This window comes from Myotis lucifugus, unplaced genomic scaffold, assembly GCF_000147115.1.
Source record: "Myotis lucifugus unplaced genomic scaffold, Myoluc2.0 scaffold_3, whole genome shotgun sequence".
Taxonomy (NCBI): Eukaryota; Metazoa; Chordata; class Mammalia; order Chiroptera; family Vespertilionidae; genus Myotis; species Myotis lucifugus.
This window is the reverse complement of record NW_005871051.1, coordinates 11,922,378-11,945,720: the sequence shown is the minus strand read 5'-3', so window position 1 is coordinate 11,945,720 and position 23,343 is coordinate 11,922,378. Positions and strand designations below refer to the sequence as shown.

At 37.3% G+C, this 23,343-nt stretch overlaps 1 protein-coding gene across 6 annotated transcripts in view; it reads right to left on the bottom strand.

Annotated features, from left to right (window-relative positions):
• Positions 1-23,343, bottom strand: part of MAP2 (microtubule associated protein 2) — a 234,166-nt gene that overhangs the window by 145,912 nt on the left and 64,911 nt on the right. For all 6 annotated transcript variants that reach the window (XM_023760810.1, XM_023760821.1, XM_023760830.1 and 3 more), the window contains exon 2: positions 22,346-22,395. The gene's annotated coding sequence lies outside the window, so the exon portion shown is untranslated. The remainder of the gene's footprint in view (positions 1-22,345; positions 22,396-23,343) is intronic.

The following is a 23,343-nucleotide window of genomic DNA, read 5'->3' as shown; positions in this document are numbered from 1 at the left end:
GCCAATGCTGGACACATACTCAAGAAATGTTAACAATTATTAATAGTGAACTAACAAAAGGTCTCACATCAGTTACTTGCAGGGCTCAGAAATAATTAAGTTGGCCTTGGCCTTGCTTCAAGGTGGAGGTTGAACACATTTTTGTGAGTTATCTCGGTATTTTGCATAGCCTGTTGGAGCGGCCAGGCAGCTAGGTAGCCCTTTGAGGACCAAGTCACTTGGGATCCCCTGGTTCCTTCTGCCAGCAGTCAGCTCCCATTCCCTCCTGCTGGCCAGGTCCTGACTTCCCCTGTTCTTGTGTCAATAGAATTCCTAAAAAGAACTTCCTTACCTGGACCAGCTACCTCTACCCTCTCTCACCCCAGTCCTCTCTTATTCTCCCCTGGAGGGTGGCATTACATTGACTTCCCAAACATAAACCAATTTGGGTCCTCACTGCCTGCCCAGAACCACCAGAAACTTTTGTCTAATCTCAACTGGTAGTAAGACCTGACAATCAGACCTTTGTTTTAAAGGACTGTATTCTATTAACAAAAACATTCTCCATGCCTTAGAATTTTTTCAAATGACAAAAAAAGGCTAACAGGAAATTTGCCAAAATGCATTACTGTAGCATCTGGGGGGTAGAGTCACGGGCTCTATGTTTATTTGTTTCTTTATACTGTCCTGTACTTTTAAAAATTTCTACAGTGAAAATAGAAAAGAAAACCAGAAAAAAAATTGCGAAATATATATATTGACCAGGGAAATGGAGGCAATAGGGAAGAATAATGTGGAAGTAAAGTTACTTTTTTTTTTTAAGACTTGGTTTTGAAGTGGTAAAAAGGGGCATTGAGCACAGAATGAAATCTGGGACCCGTGAAGGGTATGAAAAGAACAAAGTATGAAAAGGAAAGTGGTGTGTGGAGAAGGGTGAGAAGTGGGCAATCTTCAGCTTTTTCATGAGTTTATCAGAGAGCAGGTTAAGCCTAGTTGTTTTATATATATATATATATATATATATATATATATATATATATATATATATATATATATATAATTCAGAGAGGAAGGGAGAGGGAGAAAGAGATAGAAACATCAGTGATGAGAGAGAATCATTGGTCAGGCGCCTCCTGCACGCTCCCCCCACTGGGGGTGGAGCCTACAACCGAGGGATATGCCCCTACTGGGAATTGAACCCTGACCTCCTGATTCATAGGTCAACACTCAACCACTGAGCCACAACCAGCCCGGCAAGCCTACTTTTTAAGATACATTAAAACCACCACTCAATTCACTGGTGAAAATTTCATCAAACTTATTGGTCAACTAACACAATTTATCAATTGAGTACAAATGGCAAATGCAAAGAGCCTTTAGACCTAGTCCATATCCACTTTGATGTAAAGAAGTAGGATGTCATTCATTTTGTGACTCAAAATTCCATGGAGCCAGCTATAATGGAGATAGATTTAGTGATAAAGCACAAAACAGAGCCATCTAGACATGTCAAGAATCAGTTCAGAATCTGTGTGTTGGTATATATTGGTGTCAGAGTATGGTTTAGAGGGAAGGCTCTGGATTTCAGATGGTCTCAACCTGAATCTAGGCCCACTTGGCTATAAGCCTTGAGACCATAGGGAAATTGTTTAATTTTACTATTTTAAATGGAGAAATAATATTACCTAGTTCTTAGAGCTATTATAAGAATTCAATACAAAAACACATCGTTGCCAAGACCGGTTTGGCTCAGTGGATAGAGCGTCGGCCTGCGGACTGAAGGGTCCCGGGTTCGATTCCGGTCAAGGGCATGTACCTTGGTTGCGGGCACATCCCCAGTGGGAGGTGTGCAGGAGGCAGCTGGTCGATGTTTCTCTCTCATCGATGTTTCTGACTCTCTATCTCTCTCCCTTTCTCTCTGTAAAAAATCAATAAAAATATATAAAAAAAAATAAAACACATGGTAAGGGCTTAACTCAGTAAAAAATGAGTCAGGAAGATGAAAAAGATAATGGAGAGCCTATATAACATAAATAAACCCTAGATCTTAAAAGTTGAAGTCACACCAAGGATTCCTATTTTCCAATTAGCTAAAGGAAGGAAACAATCAACATGTATGTTTTAGAAAAGAATATCATTGTTTAAAGTCATGTTTTCTCAGTAAAGACCCTTCCCTTAGGAGCCTAAGATTAGTTGCATAAGAGTACCCTAATTTGGTTAATGCCCAAAACTTTTCGTACCTGGATAATGAAACTCACTTAAATTTAGCATTAAAACCAGAAAGAGGAATTGTCTGTAAAAATAATTTAAACCAGCAATTCATCTATTGCAAATTTAATTATTCAAATTTCAGAATTTAGTTAAGAATAACTTAAATTTAAAAAAACATTTTAACCTATAAGGACAAGTAAGTCATATTCACCAACCAATAAATATCTAAGAGTATTGAAGGAAAATTTTATTCAACCTCTGTCTCAGGCTAATAGCCATAAATGGGGCAAGCATACATTTAATTATTTTAGAACTTATTTCATGAAAGTCTGTTTCCGTCTCATAAAAGGAGTGTTTGCATTTTCTTTACTATAGCACTCAAATGTAACAGCCACGAAATGGCACTAGACATGCTTTCATAAATTTAGTGGCTTTAAAAGCCATGCTATTAAGTCATAAGAAAAAAATTTGAAAGTGGAAGAGCAGATGATTTGGGACATAGAATACAGACAAAATAAACTCACAACATGAGGAGACTCCAGTGTATTAAGAACTTAGAAACAAAGAGACAGACATTGTCTTTTCTTTCCTATTAATTTGTTTTGTTCTCTCATTTGTTTTTCTTATAAAGAAAAAACTACCCAGTTGCAGACTCGATCCCCAGTGGGGAGGTGAATAGGAGGCAGCTGATCAGTGATTCTCTGTCATCACTGATATTTGTATCTCTCTCTACCTCTCCCTTCCTCTCTGAAATCAATAAAAATATATTTATAAAAAAAAAACTATTGGGAATTTTCCACTTATTATGTCACCTAATTTGCTCAATCAAAATTTAGCCTTTACTTGGATATGGTCAGGAACTACACATAGCTAAGTCACTTGATGATTTTGAATAGTTTACAATTGAAAAAACTTTTTTTCACAACATCAACAAAAATAGTGGATTCAGTATTTCATTCATTCAATCAATAGCTACAGGTGAAATCCTTCACAAGGAGGATCTAAAGAGAGATGAAACAAATCAAATACAGTGCCAGTGTCACTGAGAAGCTACCAGGATACAGAAAACACGTATTTTGTAATCATACAGTCGTGCATTAAAATCCAACTCCACTTCTTATGATCTATGTGATCTTGAGCAAACTAAACAATTCTTCTAAAAAAGCAGATTCTTTGACTATAAAAGAGGTTGAATACCTATTTTATTAGTTGGTTATTAAAAAATGATAATATTTATTAGGAATTTAGCATGCGGCCTGAAATTCTATAAATGTTTGTCCTCTTATCAACACAAATTACTAGAATTTATGATTTAATTTAAACAGAGAAAAATAGCTTCATAAATAAAAGGCAACTTTAAGATCTCAAATTACACAATTTATAAGAGATATCTAATTTCCTATCGATATTTGTCCTATAATCATGCAACTGAACAGTGAGCATTCATTGCAACACCAATAATCTGCACTTCTTCCTCTGATTAACAAAATAGTGCTAATTCTTATATGGCAGAGGCTACAAATTGTCCTCCATTATTGATTCTGTTCTTCCTGTTCAGCAAAGGAATCCTCAAATGTTAGTTGGGTACATGTTAATTCTGAATAAAGGCCACATTCATCTCAATAGCAAAGTGTGACCAAATAAATTCTGGCCAATGGGATAGATGTGTGCTTGACTAGGAGGTCATAGTGTAAAGGATGAAACCATGCCCTTCTCCTACTCTTTCCCCTTCCTGCTCTCCAGAACATATGTGTGACCAGACAGTGGAAGCTGAAGCTGCCGTCTTGCACATAAAATGGAAGGTGCACATTGAGGATGACAGGGCAAAAATATCAGAGGGCATCTGGGTCCTTAATGATGATGGAACACTGTGCCGAACTTGCACTGGCTTAAGCTCCTGTTATTTCAGTGGGTCTTTGTCATTCCCCCCTTGGATATAGTCAAAATTAAATGGACCTAAGAAAAAGTATGCAATCAATACTCATGAAATTATTAGATTTGTTTCCTTCCTATAGTCACTAATGGAAAAGTAAAAAGTTAGGCCATATGTAATCCTAACAAATTACTTTAGCAGTCAGAGAAGTGAGTAACTGGTCTACGATAGTTAGGAGTACAATTTAAGTTTACTGTTAAATTGAGAAATAAATGGCTTATAGGTACTAAGTGACATATATTTTGCCCAAAGTATTTATTGCTTCTTCCTGGAGTATTTTTCATCTTGCTAATACCCTTTAGAAATTGATGAATCTGCTTGCCTCCTACTTATTTCAAAAGGAAATCTACTTTTAGAACAATTGAAAAGGAACTGTAGGGGACCCTTTGTCATTATAAGATTGGATACACTAATAAATAACATTCCTGATTATTAGACCCATATTTTTCTCTTGAAGAGTTATTTTAACACACTTTTCATAGGAGATGTCTGTTTTTTCTCCCTCACACTAGGCAAGTCCCTGATCCCATGGGTTCATTTACTATTACTTTATAAAGCACACATGCAATTGTTTGCTGAAAAGTTTACTTACTCAGTTTAGTCAATATGCAATGCATTGACTACAAGTTGGTTTGGACTAAATGCCCTGCTAATTAAATATAATCTTATTTTCTTCCTTTTTTTAAATTTACTTTTAGTGATGCAGTCTATGTCCTATCTCTGATTCTCAGATGTTAGGATCAAAATCATGTAGAGGTTTGATTAATGGTTGTTGGGTGGCATCCACATTTCTGATTCAGTAGGTCTGGGGCAGGGCTCCAAAATTTACATTTCTAGCAAATTTCCATGTGATACTGATGCTGCTGGTCTTGGGAATACACTTTGAGAACCACTGGTCCCCATCAAGGAAGAACATAAGGAAATCAAAGAGCGAGCTCAACCTTCATCTCTAGGAGAGCACAGCCACATATGGTGTAACACTAACCATCTGAGAAAGATCTAGAAGAGGTGGTTCCTAATTCAAGTTAGTAACTTCACTCTGGCACAGAAAGTTACTATTGTGCATGGGAATTGTGGGAAATGGAGAGAAAGAGAAGAGAAGCAAAGTGTATGTGTACAAAGGTGGAACACTAAAGACCAGTAGACATCAGTGGATGTATAAAGAGAGCAGCTAGATTATGTATTGAAAATCTACTATGTGCCCAAAACTGTACTGGAGGTTAGGGACTCATCAGTGATCAAACAGAAAATGCTCCTGCTCCCATGAACTTCCTAGTTAGGGGAAATAAACGATAAATAATTACAAAAAATAAATATCAAGCATATCAGATATATCTATAAGTGCCATGGAGAAAAATAATGGGCAGGTAGGTTGGAGTTAAGTGTTCAATTTTCACACAGGGTGATGTGGGAAGGATGCCTACTAGATATCAGACATGAGAGCTGCCGCAAGAAACTGAGACAGTTCCAACCTGTAACTTTAGTAATTACTTATCCCCCAGATGCCAGGATTAGTATAAAGAACTCCAGATAGTGAGGGTGTAGAATTTCATGACAGCCCTCCTACCTAGAAGTCCAGTGCATTCACACATTCACAGATCTAGTTTAAGTAGGTCTGGGAGAGAAGAGAGACTATTTGTTGGTTTTGTGGCCAGTCAGCTTCACAGATTCCAAACTACATCCTTCCCATCGTTGAGCTGCGGAGGACCGGGGTTAGGAAAGAGTTGTGCATATTCTACATTTCAGGCCTGAAATGGAAATTTCCCAGTACACAGTAACCATGATCAGAAAACGAGGGTCCTGCTGCATTTAGAGTTCTTACTATAGCAACACTTCCTTCTTTCCCTTTCAGGATGGCAGAAAAGAGGACTTCGGTCAGCCAATATTTCTGAAAGGATCTAGCACAGATAGTTCAATTAATCATAAATTCTAGGAATTCCTAGGACCTTCTTGTACAGAGGCAGAAAAACAGAAGGATTTGCTCCCAGGGAAAGTCCTTGCCTTTTTAAAGTTAGAAATGCTTACATCTTGAACTGCAAATGTTCATGCATCCTATCTAAAAAACTATTGCGTGCTCTAAACACAAACCCAAAAGATCCCCCCCCCAAAAAAAGGAAAGAAACAAACCAAAAATCTAAAGACTGAAAAATATCTCAAACATTCACTCCTGTATCTCTCTTAGGCACTCATATGTGGATACTCATTTGCAAGTTTTTGAATTGCATTTCCCTCCACGTTCAGAATTTCCCTCCACTGCACTAAGACAGTGAAATGGGCTGCTGTATATTATTATTTAATCTCTTAGTTTTCTGCATTCTCATGATGTCACTTCCAAGACTCCTAGTTTCCTCTTCTAAAACACGGCTGCATCAAGTCAATTGCTACACTCAAAAGCACAGGTCTTAAAAAAGTGATTGGGCATTCCCAATCCACTGATGATTGAAAATACTTTAGCGTTATCAGATCTTTTTTAAAAGTCCATGACACGTTTAATTGTGTAAACATATCTCCTTTGCATTGCTTTTAAGCTTTAAAAACATCAAAATCATGACATGACATGAGAAAAGTTCCATTTTGACAAAATTAAAAACACAAAAATTCTTCTACTCAGAAAATAAATGTAATGGAGAAAATAAATGCAAAAATAGAATTGGCTGGAAACCAGCAACCACAAGAAAAGAAATACTGCAGGAAATGGAACTAATCAGTTAATATAGTGAAGATTTTTTTCCCAGACTTTCTTCAGGAGGAAAAATGTTATAAATTGTTATAGAAACTAAAAGTTTAAATAAAGGTACAGAATTCTTGAAGTGTATAGAATTTCACATGAATATTTGTTGTTGTTTTTTAAAGATAATATAGTATTTGGTGGAATTTCCAAAATTAACCTTGAGATTCTTCTGTATCCCTGTGAAACTTTAGTTGAAAGGGCTGAAGCTTTTGAGGAGTTGTATATGATTATGCCATGATCCCCTTTCCAGAGGCATGCTGGTCTTCGTCCCTAACCCAAGTCACTCCCAGGGTCAGTCCATTCAGGAAAGGCCTTGCTTTGGCAGAACCCTCCTCAGCTCAGCAAGACACTGCCTAGCGAGATTACACTTCCATGAATTAATCGCCGCCCACACACTGCAGATTTTATACTGTTAAAGCTGCTCTTTGTATTGTTCTCCCATCATGACTTACTCATATCTTTTGGTTATTTTAGTATCAAATACACCATTGTTTTTTTAGCTGTCTCATGCCTGAGAAATGCCATTTTAAATAAAGATATGGAAAATTGATGCCTGTATTTTTAAAAATATATTTAGAAATAATTGTCCTTTATTTGCTAGGGTTTTTTGGAAAACCAGTGTCATCAAACTTGCCAAATATCCTGAGATTCTAAGTTTTTAAAAAATTAGCTAATTTACTTCCCAAAGTCATTCATAAAAAGGGGAGGGGCATGGGGGGATAAGGACACATATGTAATAACTTAATCAATAAAGAAAGAAAGAAAAAAAAAGCTTGAGAGCCTCTGGGCATATATGCAAAAATGGCAGATTCAGGGCTATAAAGAATGGACCCCATCGTGCCCAACCGACATGGCTTAGTGGTTGAACATCGACCTATGAACCAGAAGGTCACCGTTCAATTCCCAGATAGGCCACATGCCCAGTTGGGACTTGCAGGAGGCAGCCCATCAATGATTCTCTCTCATCATTGATGTTTCTATCTCTCTCTCTCCTTCTCCCTTCCTCTCTGAAATCAATAAAAATATATATTTTTTTAAAAAAAGAATAGACCCCATGGTGACACCTAGGGCTGATATAATCAAAGCATTTAAAAACCAAAATATATATTCATTAGAAACCATATGGCTTATCTCTACTTAATTTACCTGTAAGAAAACCCAGGTCCCCAGAGTTGAAATTCCTTATTCAAGGTCACACAGCTGCTGAGTAGAAGAGGCAATAACTGAACCCAGGTCTCTGGACCCCAAGGGACATTGATGGTCACTAATTATCATTGGGTAAGGAGAGTTCCAGTCAGAAACAGAACAACACAACAGGTAATAAACTGGGAGGGTGGGGGTGAGAGGATGGTGGAGATGGACATGGAACTTTTTCACACCCTTGTTTTAATCCACAAAAGCTTATGCACACATAAATTAATGAAGGTCTTGAGACATTTTATAACCACCATTTCACAATATTTCCTTTGATTACTAATATATCAAGTTTAATCTCCCTTTTGGGGCTACCAACATAGCAATCATTATAGCCAGTAAGTGCTGGAACCAGCATTTGAACCCATTTCTACGTGATTCCAGTCTATATTTATACCAAAGAATTAAATTGCTTAACTCTTGAAAGTTACCCTCCTGACCCTGCCTACCTCCTTATCATTTTCTCGTAAAATATATATTTATTTTTAAAAATTTGACTGTAGAGCTGCTTCTTGCTTATGAAAAAGATCATATTCCTAAAATTAGACAGAAATAAGCATTAAAATGGATTCTAAATAGAAATAAATAAGATAAATCAGACTTTCAAAATGAAAATCTTTATGTCTCAAGCACCTAAAATGCCTTCCAGGTTTCCATGCCAACCTTTCTAGGATACTAAAATAAGCTGTGAAACAACCTTTACCCACATCGCATTATGTAGGCCTTTGATACATTAAACGGTTTCACTGTATTTTTTTTTAATATACCCAACTAAAATTTGAATATCTAGCAAATGGGAGAATAACACTTGCCTGGTCATCGGTGAAGCAGGCAATGCAGCTTTTGTTTTTCTGACTAAGAGAAGCCTTAAAATACAGATTTGAAGGGGACTTTTCATTTCCATTAACTTTCTTTTTATGTGTATCCATAGTTAGTCATAGCTTTTCAAAATAGAGTTTTACAAAAGTTAGGCTTAAAATACAAACAGCACTAAGTGCTTAACAGTGAATCTGTAGAAGACAAATCTGGAAATCTAGGGCACTTCCATGCTTGATTCAGACCATCTGGCCAAAGAAAACAGAATAATAAAAAGCCAAATAGAGCTAAACAGGTCTGCTGATTCTTCTCATGCAGTTTGAAGAGATTTCTTTTTATTGACCAATAAATGTTCATTAAGGGAGAATGCACTGCAGTTCTGTGGGCTGCTGAGTATATTAGGGGCCTCCAGTGGGGAAGAATAAGAGACCGCTGGTCAGGAGAGGCGGGCAGGGAGACCCAGCGTGGAGGTTCAGCCTCTCACATGCAGAAGGAACAGGCAGATGGCAGCCCAGACAGAGTGGTTAGAAAGGAGATGCTCAGGATAGCAATCAAGAGGGGCACACCAGGCACTGGGAATCACCAAAACAGCTAGCCAACAATAGCAACAGGAATGACCGGGAGAGTAATCAAAAAAATGATATCAGGCAGGGTTCCAAAAAGACCGTAATGAGAAGGCATATATATATGGTCCCTGCCTTCAAGTCACGTAGCATCTAATTAAGAAGAAAAACGAATGTTGATTTAGGAATGCGAATAAAGTGGAATGCCATGGTAGACCAGAGTTCTGTTGCTATGGGAGTGCCGAGCTGAGAAGCCCAATGGAAGGAAGGCTTCCCTGAGAAACTGCTGTCTGAGCAGGCATCCCAACAGAAAAAAAAAGGGGGGGGGGAGGCGGGAATAAGGAGAGAGGATGCACAATAGGAAGCTGATACTATTTGCTGATACTAATTGAAGGTGAATACAAATATTATTTTATTTGTGCCTTACCAGGCTTTGCCTAAGCATGCAATATGTCATATCTAAAGACAGATTCAGCCCTAGCTGGTTTGCCTCAGTGGATAGAGCATTGGACTGCAGACTGGAAGGTCCCAGGTTTGATTCCAGTTAAGGGCACATGCTTGGGTTGCGGGCTTGATCCCCAGGAGAGGGCGTGCAGGAGGTAGCCGATCAATAATATTCTCTCATCATTGATGTTTCTATCTCTCTTTCCCTCTCCCTTCCTCTCTGAAATCAATAAAAACATATTAAAAATAAATAAATATATACATACATACAGATTCAGGCAACCCTAGAAAAACAAGAAAAGACAACTGCAAATTCATTAGTCATGACTGCTCTTATTTCATCACTCATAATAGTGGGTTGTACTGAGTTGATGTCTCTTTAGTTTATTGGTCTATATTTCCTGCCCATAAATTATAATATGTTTGACTGAAACTTTCATTTCTGAAGGGGTGGTAGCATCCACTAAAACTTTCCCTAAATGAGGAAGATTTAAGATTTGATCAAAGGTAAAGAGACAAAACAAACGTTCATATAGAGCTTTTAAAAGGAGCCTAATTAGTAATTCTGTTAATAACAATTTCCTGGATTGAGGTCTCAGGCCATGCCCCTCTCATTGGGAAAGACCTATAACTGTAAGCCTCTTACACATATGAATAAGTTTGAAACTTATTTTATATATTGATTTGAACCCTTGATCAGGGACTAAAATTATAAAATATTCATGATATTCGTAGCACTTCCAAGTTACTTTGAAAAGTATTTGTCACAAACAGTTCTTGAAACATCATATAAGATGGGACAATATTTTTCTCAATCTGAGACTGAAGATTCATCAATCAACTTCAATGAAATGATTAAGCCTCATTTATCCTGCTCTCTTCTTCCAGCCCACTTTCCTTCCTCTGTCTTTAGAGTTCAAAATGCTGTTTTGAAGCAAATGCCATCGTTTTTGCTCTCAAGTTTATGATGCTTCCAACTGACGCCTTGTTTCAGAAGTACATGGCCATGCCTTTCTCTCTGATTAGCTCTTGGAGTCTATGTTATTCTCTTTTCTTGATGTCACCCCTCATCTTCCAGATGAGATCCAATTGGTGAAATAAATGGAGCACCATCATTTCAACCAAAACACTGGTAGAAAGATGCTGAAAAGAGCTGTCTGGTTCCTCTAGTGTGAGGTGTAGCTTACCACAGGGTTTTGTTACTTCTCTAAAAGTGAGTGGAAAAAAATACCCTCATTTGAATTATATTTATAAAGACAACATTTTCTGAACCCAAACTCTAAACATAATGATCTGTCGAAATATTTTTGTGTGTGATTTACGATTTTACTTATATGAAGTCTTATAAAGCTGAACCGAACTACATCATCAAATATTTAATCTATTATGTATTGAAAAGAATAATATCATGGGGGCGCTGGTACTCATGAAAACAATAACTATTGAGTTTAGCAAGTGAAGCTTCTTTAAAATGTGTTATAGAACGGAGTGAGTGAAGCTTAAATTCTTGATCTCAAACTCCTGATTTCCTGGCTTGTCAGGTCAGGTAGGTCCTGAATGTGGGCCTAATGTTCTTTGAAAGACAGAGTCCTACTGACAGAGTTCCAATATGACAGAGCCTCTTTACTGCCCTTTCTTTGAGAAGTAATCAGCGGTTCTCAACCTGTGGGTCGCGACCCCTGAAAATACATCCTGCATATCAGATATTTACATTACGATTCATAACAGTAGCAAAATTACAGTTATGAAGTAGCAACGAAAATAATTTTATGGTTGGGGGTCACCACAACATGAGGAACTGTATTAAAGGGTCGAGGCATTAGGAAGGTTGAGAACCACTGAAAGGACAGATGTCAATCATTACAGCAGAAACAGTTTTTTAAAAAACAAAAACCAAAGAACATTAAAATGTTTATAAGAACCAAGGTGAAGCATTAAGACAGACAGATGAAGGTGGAGGAAAAAGTTATGATCCAATCAGACACCCTTTATTCCTGAAGAATAAGTCGTGTCCTTTCCTAGTCATGAAAAAGGGGTGGAGGGAGTGGGGAGACTTGTCAGGTGCTGCCACAAAACAGCTTTTAAAAGCCATCAATGGATGCGTTTGTAAATTGTTACTAGTTGAGGACAAATCATTTGGCAAACTCCACCTTATATTTAGGTTTGTCAAATAAATGTGGTGTCAAGTTCACGCATGTACTTACTTCAAAGGCTGTTTGAGTTACCATCTGAATAAGAGAAAGCAAGACTATGCCTGTTACGCTTCCTTCTAACACACCTGTTGGCACACTGTAGTGCTCACAAAAGCATTTGTTTAATTAATAAATCATTTACTAGGTGTCATTTTACACAGACTGGAAATAAACTTAGACTGCCTCCGTACTGGAACAGGAAATTATAAGAAGCTCTAAACCTAACTTGGGAGACAAGTTACCATAGTGGGAGATTTTCAAAAGAAGATGCAATGCACTATCTTTAATCTCACTGCCATTAATCAATATTAATTCAGTCACACCGTATTAACAAGGTACCGTCACACAGCCCAACATGCAATTTAGCATGAATAGAGTTTTGCTCAAAGGTTACTGCGTGATAAGGGTCAGGTTAAAAAGAAATCCAATAATACACATGACATTTAAAAGTGTGAGTCCTGTTTAGTCTGTAAAGTATAATAGGTAGCAAGGCAAACAATACTGCTAAAATCTATCCTAGGAAACTATAAGCTCTTGAGAAATAAATGGCCTTATGAAAGGGGAAATAATTTTCCTTGTTAAAGGATGACTCGGCCTTAGGTTGTCTGAAGAATTTTCCCTTGTAATTAGAAGTTAGGCCTTCACCTCCAAATTAATAAAACAAAACAAAATAATACAAAATAACACTTCTGCTGGAAATATTGAGCCCTTGTGACATTCTTTTCTCTTTGCAAAAAGAACTAAAATTCCTGTAGGTGAATAATGCTGCTTCACTATTAGTCACTAGTAGAGTTTTCTCCATATCCTTCTTCAGAATTCTAATTTTATACACACACACACACACACACACACACACACACACACAAATGTGAATTTTAAACTGTTGCTACTAAATTTAAAGAGAAATTTTAAGAAAAAAACTAGAAAAAAATTCTTTTATTAGAACTTATGGGTTTGAGCTCTGTATATGTATATGTGGGGGAGAAGAAACTTTCCTCTACTCTTACAGGTTTTGCCGGCTGGTCTAAATAATTAAATCAACATAAGACAGATTAGCAAGAGAAAATAACCAAGTTTAATTACAAGTGTATGTACCGGAACCCCACATACCTAAGAGAGTCGGAGACCCCACAAACAGGAGCGATTGAGAGACAGAAAGAGAAAATGAGGTCTTTATGATATTCTGTGTTAAGGCTAAGGTAAGGCACCTTGGAGCTTCAGAGAGGAGGAAGGTCATTTGCAGGATAAGAAAAGCAGATGTTCAGTAATTAGAAGCTTGCCCTGCCCTCTAGATAGGTCATAAAAAGTTATTTCTGGTGATAACTCTTATTATGGTCAAAGCCCCTAATTTAAATTCTTTAAAGCAGAGGTTAAGTTTCTTGTGAGCTCCCAGTACCATCATGGGGAGGCCTGTTCTCAACTTCTTTAGATACATTTTAAGAAATGAATTGCCCTAGCTGGTTTGGCTCAGTGGATAGAGTATCGGCCTGTAGACTAAACGGTGCAGTATTCAATTCCAGTCAAAGGCACATGCCTGAGCTGTGAGTTTGATCCCCAGTAGGGGGCATGCAGGAGGCAGCCAATCAATGATTCTCATCATTAATGTTTCTCTCTCTCTCTCTCTCTCTCTCTCTCTCTCTCTCTCTCTCTCTCTCCTCTCTCTTCTCTCTTCTCTCTCTCTCCCCCTTTCCCTTCCTCCTTCCTCTCTGAAATCAATAAAAACATATTTTAGAAAAAAAGAAATGAAGCATCAGCTGCCTAATAGGGAAGCCTAGCCTTAGTAATCTCTAGATCTATTTATCATCAACAGATGCTCACTCTGGGTGCAACCTTAGTGATTACTCCCAGAAAGCTCATAATTGCAGTAATTAGGGTCATGTGACCTCCAGCTTGTCTTGCTTTGAAGAAGAAAAAAAAAGCAGCTGGCCAAACATTAGCATCTAAATGAGCACCTAGGTCTTTCAGTTGAGGAGTTTACTTAAATGCACCAGAAAGCTGTAAATGCCCAATCTGACACCACTTTAAAAAGTAGTTTATGCATTGTTTTTATATAGCCCATTCCGAACACTAGGTCCCTGCTAATTTACCCAGCAACCTGATGGCTGAGTGTGTGGAAGGAGGGATCATTTCACTAAATCTTTCCATTTTAAAGGCTATTTTGTTTGTTTTAGAATATACAGCAGTATAATAGAAGAACTGAACCATCCATTGACTACTTTTCTTACGAAACAATGTTTTTATTCATTGTAAGGGCAAATAAATTGAAATTAAAAATAAGAGGCTTACTTTTCCTTGTTGAAAATAAGGTTAGAGACTTTGCCCCTCTCCCCTTTCCTTCAGAATTTCTTTCACAGTCCTTTTCAAATGTGTGTAAATCTTTATGCTGGTTAATTTAAGCCTGGGCCACTCTCACACTCTCCAGAATGTTTACTCAAGGGTCCAGGAGTCTTTTTTTTTTAATGCAAACATACAAGAGGATAGCTCTCTATCTCCCCATTCCTGTGTGAGAGGAAGAGTCAAACTTCCTGGGTTCCTTCCTCCAGACTGTAAAACAACTTCCTGTCATAAAGATATGAGAAGTTTGTCCTCTGGAGAAAGTTAATTAGCTTACGCAGATGGGCATGCCAATTGCTAGGTAAAGGTGGTCCTCTGACTTGAGGACTAGTTGTTGTTTATCTTGAAAGCATGCATGTAATGGATTGTATCTGCTTGGCTATATGAAAGGGTGACATTGCTTTTGGTCTTTGCAATCTCTTAGTGGATTGCCTGTAATAAGCATCACATTCTAGTTAAAGCTTATTCAGTAACATAATGGTTTTCTTTCTCTAATACCTGTGTGGAGAGGATTTCTGGGTTGGGAGAAGTTTTTGTTTTTAATTATATTTCCCCAACAATTCCAATTCCAAGTAACCCCTTTTCCCCTGCAGTTGAGCCCTTTGAGATAATACAACAAATAATTTAAATGGTGAAATTCCAAAATTCCCATGTGAAGTTGAATAAAGATATATAATACTTAATGTTACTATTCCATTTACCTTTCATTATAAACAAGCTTGGTAATATTAATACCAAGATAAAAATAAATTCAGATAGCATGAATGCTAGTTGGAACATTCAGTTCCATGTGTCAAGATACAGGTGTGTGCGTTTTCTTTTCACAAAACATAACACAAAAACATAATTTGATAGAAGCTCTTAGAACAGACACCCACATGAATATTTCTTAATGTAACTGTTCTTCGTGCACAAAAAGAGCACAACAAATCTCATGATGGATTGGATTGGATTGGATTTTTGCTCATAGTTTAAAAAAATAAGCACGTAAAAGTAGTTCAACAAATATTTGTGGAAAGAAAAATATGGAAGACTTAGACAGAACGAGAGAGGGAAGGGGGAGAATCGAGGTCCAAACCTGTCCTGCACCCTGTTTCAGGTTTCCTAACTTCCCAGTCCTCAGTCCCTTCTTGGTGCCTTGGCTTCCATGGACCCCTTGCAAGAAAGCCATTTCTTTTTTTTCCACATTCTACTGTGTTTATTTAAATTCTATTCACATCTAAACCCAGCTGAAATTCCCCCCTTTTTATAGGTGGTCTTTGTAAATAACAGTAGGTTATAACCTCTATGGATCTTTCTAGAAAATATGTCTGTACTTAGTATTTGATGATATATTAGTTACTACTTACATGCATTAGTTTTCCCTTTCCTCAACTTGATGGCAAACTACAGCAAAGCAAAGAAACCATTTTTAATACTTCTAAAGAGCCACAGAAACTAGCACTCAAATGAACTATAAGTGCATGCTCAATACCTGATTTATTAATAGGTGCTCTGTTTCATTGAAACTGCAGCTTCTCCAGTAGGCTTGCTTCATATATGCAAAGATTTCAACATGTGAGTACAGATTTAGTACCCACAATTTAGAAATACTATCCTATCTAATAAAAGACAAAAAGGGTAATTGACCATACCTTTGCTACGCTTCCCATTGGCTGATCAGGGTGATATGTAAATTAACTGCCAACCAAGATGGGGGCTGGCAGCCACGCAGCTGAAGTGAGCAGGAGGCTTACTTGCTCCAGTGATGGAGGAAGCCAAGGTTCCCCGCCTGCCGTGGCCCGGCTCTGAGCTCTGAAAGCAACAGCTCCGAAAGCAACAAAGTTTCAATTATAGAAGCTAAACAAACCCCAGATACCTGCTTTCAGCAGGCCATGGCCTCAGAGCTGGAGTGAGCAGGACGGCAACAAAGTTTCAATTATAGAAGGTAAATAAATCCCAGAATAAAAAAGAAAAAAGAAAAAAAGGAGAGGCTGGGAGCTTCAGTTGCCGGCCAGCCTGAAAACAGCCCTCAGCCCCTCACCCAGACTGGCCAGGCACCCCAATGGGGAACCCCAACCTGAAGGGGGTGTGGCCAGCCTGAAAACAGCCATCAGCCCCTCATCCAGGCTGGCCAGGCACCCACCCTGAAGGGGGTGTGACCAGCTGCAAACAGCCATCAGCCCCTCACCCAGGCTGGCCAGGCACCCAAGCGGGACCCCCACCCTGATCTGGGACACCCTTCAGGGCAAACCAGCCGGCCCCCACCCGTGCACCAGGCCTCTATTCTATATAGTAAAAGGGTAATATGCAAACTGACCCTAACAGCAGAAAGACTGGGAATGACTGGTCACTATGACACACACTGACCACCAGGGGGCAGACGCTCAATGCAGGAGCTGCCCTCTGGTGGTCAGTGCGCTCCCACATGGGGGAGCTCTGCTCAGCCACAAGCCAGGCTGATGGCTGCCAGTACAGCGGTGGTGGTAGGAGCCTCTCCTGCCTTCTCAGCAGCGCTAAGGATGTCTGACTGCAGCTTGGGTCTGCTCCCCGCTGGCAAGTGGACATCCCCCGAGGGCTGCCAGGCTGCCAGAGGGATGTCTGATTGCCAGCTTAGGCCCAATCTCCCGGGGAGCCGGCCTAAGCCAGTAGGTGGTCATCCCCCGAGGGGTCCCAGACTGAGAGAGGGGCCGGGCTGAGGGACCCCCCACTCCCCAAGTGCACAAATTTTTGTGCACTGGGCCTCTGGTCATCTATAAATCCCTATGAAACTAGGTTATTGAAGAAAACAATCTGGTTTCCCAAAGTCTAGACCAAGCAAAAAAGGGTTATTATCTGGGCTGTTTTACTTTATATTTTTTCTTTCTTTTTGAAAAAATTTTCACAATTTTCCTTAGCCCCACCCCTCACTGACCTCCCACCCTGTGAGGTGGTGTACCTCCATGTGGGGCCACCTTAGCTAATGACTCCTGAATCCAGCAAAATGATACATCATTTGACTAGGTGAGTGGGATACCATTTATGGCAGTGTTAAATAATGAAATAAGTATCAGGAACAACATTTGTGTGTGTGGTCTTTTCTGAGATAAATAATGAACTGGGAAAAATATCTCTGAGCAAACATAGAAGTGGTGAAGATACTACATTCAATCCAAGGACAAACCATTTACCTGAGAAAACTTTCTGAACACAAGACCACGTCAAATCACATTTCAAACACTTTTTATGTCTCCCATTGGCATTTTTCAGTTCCTACAATGTAAAAGGAACACAGCACTTCCAGGTTTAATGGGGGAGGTAGAGTGATGTTTGATGCAAATAAAAATAATTTAGATAACTTCTTTGGGGAATTTCTATTTATAGCTGATGCCCAATTACTGAAGTACCATAAGATATTATAAGGTATCTTAAGTAGTTATTGATATGTTAAATGCAGTTTTTTATGTTGTGCATGCTTGTATGAAACAGAAGGTGATTGCTTGCCACTGAAACACCTATATAATAACCTACCCTGAATACATAATTTCTCTTTGGTCATTAATTTCTCCTTGTCTTACATGGTTGCTTGTATATGCTTCAAACACACCACTAATAGTAAAAGACTTACATCTTTATTAAACAGGTAGAAAACCCCAAGGGTTAAACTAAGTACAAAGGTCCTCTACCTGTGACATAATTGCCAGATGGTCTGTATTAGGTCTCTTAAGTCCCTAAGAGATAAAGGAGAGTCAAAGTGAAATTTAAAAGTGTTTGCATCTATAAAGTTGTCTATCAAGTTAACTGTTCACTGACCCATTTTTCCATATTTCCAAACTTATTTTAAAATGTTTTAAATAAGGAAAACCTTGGTGAAAAAAATCACAATTAGAGGAAGGAATCCTTGTAATTTCACTTTCCCTAATGGTTTCAGAAATGAAGCCTTAAGTTCCTCCATAGAAACATGTAAGTTTTCTACTCCTGTTATTCAATTTATTCTCCTTTATAGGGCTAGTATTTCTTATAGCTGACTTAAGACCCCTTAAAAGGCCAATATAGTTGGTGGTTTTTTTTTAGTGGGCTAGCTCATTCTTGCACATTAGTCTTGTACTCAGAGAGCTACTTCTGGCAAACACATGGCAAAAGACTTAAGGACAAGACTGAAAAAGTAATTTCCATTCTATGGGTAAATCATCTTTAGGCAAAAGATATCAAGTTCACTCTTATTTGTCATTCTAAAGTAAATACTTATAAATGTAGCCATCACATATTATAAGCAAGTAATTACATTTGGGTAAATGTGTATTTTTTACTTATTTTTATACCTAAAAATACTTTTCTATATTTTTAAAAACTATTACATTTCACAAAAGAGTCAATTGTAAAAATTGTGTCTGGTAACTAGCTTTCTCTAGTCATAAAATGAGGATGACAGTATTTAAGTTCTAAATATCTATTTATATTCTAAAAATTAGTCAATGTACTTGCTCTATTTTTGAACTATAAACTTTATTTCAGACAGAGAGAGGAAGACAGGGGTGGGTAGATACATAAATATAGCTATGGATGCATGTGTATAAGTGTTTTTATTCAGCCCTTCACTAATTAGATTTTAAAAAGTAGAAGGAAAAGTAAACACAGCAAAGACTCTAAAATAACAAGCTGATGGTCATAAGACATTGAATAATATGGAATGAAGCCAAATTCACTTTGGTCTGTCATGACAAATGGTTTTTCAACTAACAATTTTAATATTCCTAAATAACTGGAAGAAATTCGTTCAGAAAAGGCAAATGATTTTACCTTCTTTAACAGGAATAGCCCATCGAGTATGCCCCAAAGAAAAGCCCTTGTATTGTTCATTGGCAAACTATGCAACATCAGCATGCACATCTATGTATCTATCTAACACATATATAGTTACATATTATATTCCTTTTTCTGCTAAGCAATTGATGATTTTCTATTCTCAGTTGAATAACTGATGAAACTTAGTGAGTCTCATGTAGATTTATAGAATCTGAGAAACAAGAAAGCATATCCCCTTTTAATACTACAAAGTTGTTACTTTGCAATAAGTAGGCCATAAAAGAAATAAAGGATTTCTAAATGAATGGACTTCTTACATAAGAATAAAATGCACTTAAGTTTTTATTTCCTCTAAACTTCCCTAATAAGATATAGGCTCAAATGAAAGTCATGGAATTATTTAATGATATAAATTGTCTAAAAAATGATCCCCCATGCAATTCTTTGGAATGGCACTCTTTCGGATGAATTCAGGGAAAGAATAAAAATTAGCTGGTCAATGAATTAAATCCACAGGACTGATTTCTTAAGCATGGGGTTTATATGAAAACATATCCAGGCGGTTGTCTTTTGTAGCCATTTGATACAGCAAACATTTAACTAAGAGAAAAAGAATCAGCTGGAACAGTTTTTTCTCACATGGAAAAAACAGATCCATTACTTGTTATTTAAGATATTTCTGGTGGGCTGTTTTCTTATTTGTCCTCTGTGGCATGGCATCAACAAGCCAATTTCCTCAATATGTCAAGACTGTCAAAATAAAGAGCGATTCTGAAAACACATAATCCTGAGGCATTCCACTGGGTCATATGAGGAGACTGAGAAGCGATAGTGAGTTTGCCTCTCCACCTTCTCCCCACTTCTCCCGTTCCAAATCATGGCATGAGTGCATTTCTTTCTTGTAATGTCTGTGGTGGGAAAGTATTAGTTTTTATAAAAAGGAAAAAATAAGTACTTATGATGATTCAGATTTCAGAAAGCGGCACAAGAGAAAGCAAATTCTCCTGGGACTAACTGGTCTGTCCAGTCTGAAATGTGATTCTAGCAGCTTTGTATCTCTCCTTAAAGTGGTAAACAAATAATTAGGCTAATCTTTCCAGAATCTCAAAGTCACTTTTTCACATGCCAATCCAATAACTATAATTCTAGATATGTGTTCATCCATAAGTATATAACTATTACATTATGCTAAATGTAGAAATAAAGTACATTAACAAGCAATTGCTTTTCTCATGCCTTCATATTTTAAATCCTCCAAATTAGATCTAATGATTATTACTGCTTCAAATGCATTTTAAGGGATTTGCTTATGCTTTTTGCTCAACTTTTCCCATCACCAAGGGAGGGAATACAGTGGCTAATAATTATTATAACATACATATACTTACATATGCATATATATATAGCAATATACTTAGTTTACAGATACGTGATAAAACTGTTCCATGTTGTTTCTATTCTTTATAATTCACACAATAAGCATTTCCTGGGTGTCCACTTCAAGGCCCTACCAGGGCAGAGAAACAAGAGTGAAGACCCCAGATGCTATGAGCTGCTAGGAGAGATAAGACATAGCCAGAAAAAAACGATAACAGAAAGAAGTCTGAACAAATGCTATGAGAGATGTGTGAACAACAGGAAACAAGTTAGAAGAGAAATGGAGCTGCTTCTTTTTTAGTGTTTTTTTTTTATTTCTTAAATGTGGCCAAAATGAGATGAGATGAGATATCAAGTTGTCATGTTGACCATACCAACAATAAAACAAAAATCCCAAAAAGAAGATAAAATATGATTTGCTTTTAATTGAAATGAAAAATTAATGAACCAAACTTAACCCTGTGCATTGAAAATATTTCTTATTCAATTTGCCAAAGATCTCATTCTACTTGTAACTTCTGCTTAGCAGATGGGTAGGAGCTGGCTGAGAAAATGAGTAGCAAAAAGTTCAAAAAGTCTTACAAGAAATTCCATGTTTAAATGTGTGCAAGTTTATACATAATACATTGAGGAGTAACTATAAAAGGAAGCCAGGCTAAGTGTCTTCATTAAATTCAATATCAAACTATATGAACACATTATATTACTGGTCACAAATAGAGACTTTTAACTATCATTTGTGTGGATATTTCACTTTTTCTCTTAATAAGTTACTAATTATCAGTAGGCATCATTTTAACATGTTATATTTGCTACAATCCACACAGATTTCAAGAATAGCAAAACACAGTTTGTGTATCAAAGAGAGAAATAGTGGTGTGTGCGTGTGTGTGTGTGTGTGTGTGTGTGTGTGTGCGCGCGCGCATGTTTTGTATTTGGGTAGAAGAGCAAGGGCACAATTGAGGCCACTGCGCCTGATATGTGCTAGACATTGCAATTTGAAGGCTAACTAAAGGTGTTGAAAGCTAAATTCCTGATTAATGTAAGCACATAGGAAAAGCCAATGCTTTTCTTTATGTTAACTACTCATCAAAAACCTATTCAAAAAGATTCACAACAACTGATATTTTGCTCTTTTATGAGCAACAAAAGTCCTCATTTCAATCAGGGTTTATTTTATTTTAAAATCTGAATGCATGTCCTAGAGAAGAATATGGAAAGGATAAATGAATTCCATGCCCCCTGCTGTGAGTGCCCTCTAAGACTCTACTATTACACTAAACTGGTTTGGGATCTCCCATAAAGTCAAGTAACCAGAAAATAGAACAAAAGGAATGGCATCTTAAACCTCGGCTAATTAATTAAATTTGCCATTGACAAACAACTTTTCAGCACTATCATCCTCAGGAAACGTGGCTACCAAATCATGGGCTTCAAAGTGTTTTGCTGCCAAATCAGAAAGCTGACTATTCTTTAAATTGTGAGTTAGCCTCACCAAGAAGTCATTCTTTCATATGCGTGGTTATTAAATAAATGAATTTGAGTTGGGTCTTCTTAATCAAAATCCAGCTGGTAAAACAGGTAAAATAAGTGAAACAATCATCAAAACGATTGTGGTACTACAAAAACAAACACAGCTCAGGAAAACACATTTGTAAACGCCCCAAGTCTGAAATGTATCGAGGTCTAAGCTCAGCTTCCTACCACACTCTGCAAGGCTATTCTGACCCAGCTGTCCAAAGGCCCTGGACACCTCTATTTTATTTCACAGTTTATTCACAATCAATATTATAAACACACCACCAACCTTAATTCCAGCCAGCAGTCACAAGATACCTTGGATCAGATCAATAAAGTCTGAAAGATAAACAGAAAGGCATCCATAAACTTAATCGAATGACTTAGTTTTTTATTTTACTCAGGAAGAAGATAAAATTACTTGGTTTCTTGCACCATAAAATTTACTGGCTGACAACACATTAATTTAAAATAAGGGAATATTATGTAGTTACAAAACTTGAAGCTTAAAATTATTTTCTAGATTTCACTTAAAAACATATATTAGATGTGGCTCCCTGGGGTGCTATGGTAATTAGGCCCTATTTTTATTTTCAGCAGTTTTTTTTTAAAGTAGAACAATTCTCATGCTTATATGCTGAAATGTCAACCAAAATTTTTTTAAATAAATTCTGTACTCAATGTATTATCATTTGTCTTGAGAGATCATTAATTAAAAAATAATAAAGCTGATGCATTTGGATCCTTAATTGGATTTAACATCCACAGACAGTCTGTAGATTTTTAGACCAGGATCAATAACCTATCTAAAGGCAAAAAAACAAAAAAAAACCCAAAGACAATTTCAATGGCAACCTATCCATGGTCCCATTGCTTCTTTATACAAAGCCTTGCCACTAAATTATGCTGAGAAGCACACTGTCAAGTGAAAGTAACAAAGGAGGTAAACTCAGGACAAAAGCAAACCCAAAAGGATTGGGCCAAAAGTCAGCCTGTCTTTTGGACAGTTATTAAAAAAATATAACTTTAAAATAATATAGAGTGAGATTCTTCACTTGCTGCAGGACACATCTATGGCTAAATCTCCAATTTAAAAAAACACACAAAACTTAGCTTAAAAAAAGTTAGCTTCTGGACGTGTGTTTATGAGTTAACTGGTTGGAAGTTAGAATATGTTCCACATGACATGTTAGAAATGGGTCATTATTGGACACTTAGGTTAAAGTCCAAGAGCTAAGTTAGACTATAGTGATAATTACTTAATGAAAAGAATAGTCTAAAGTAATA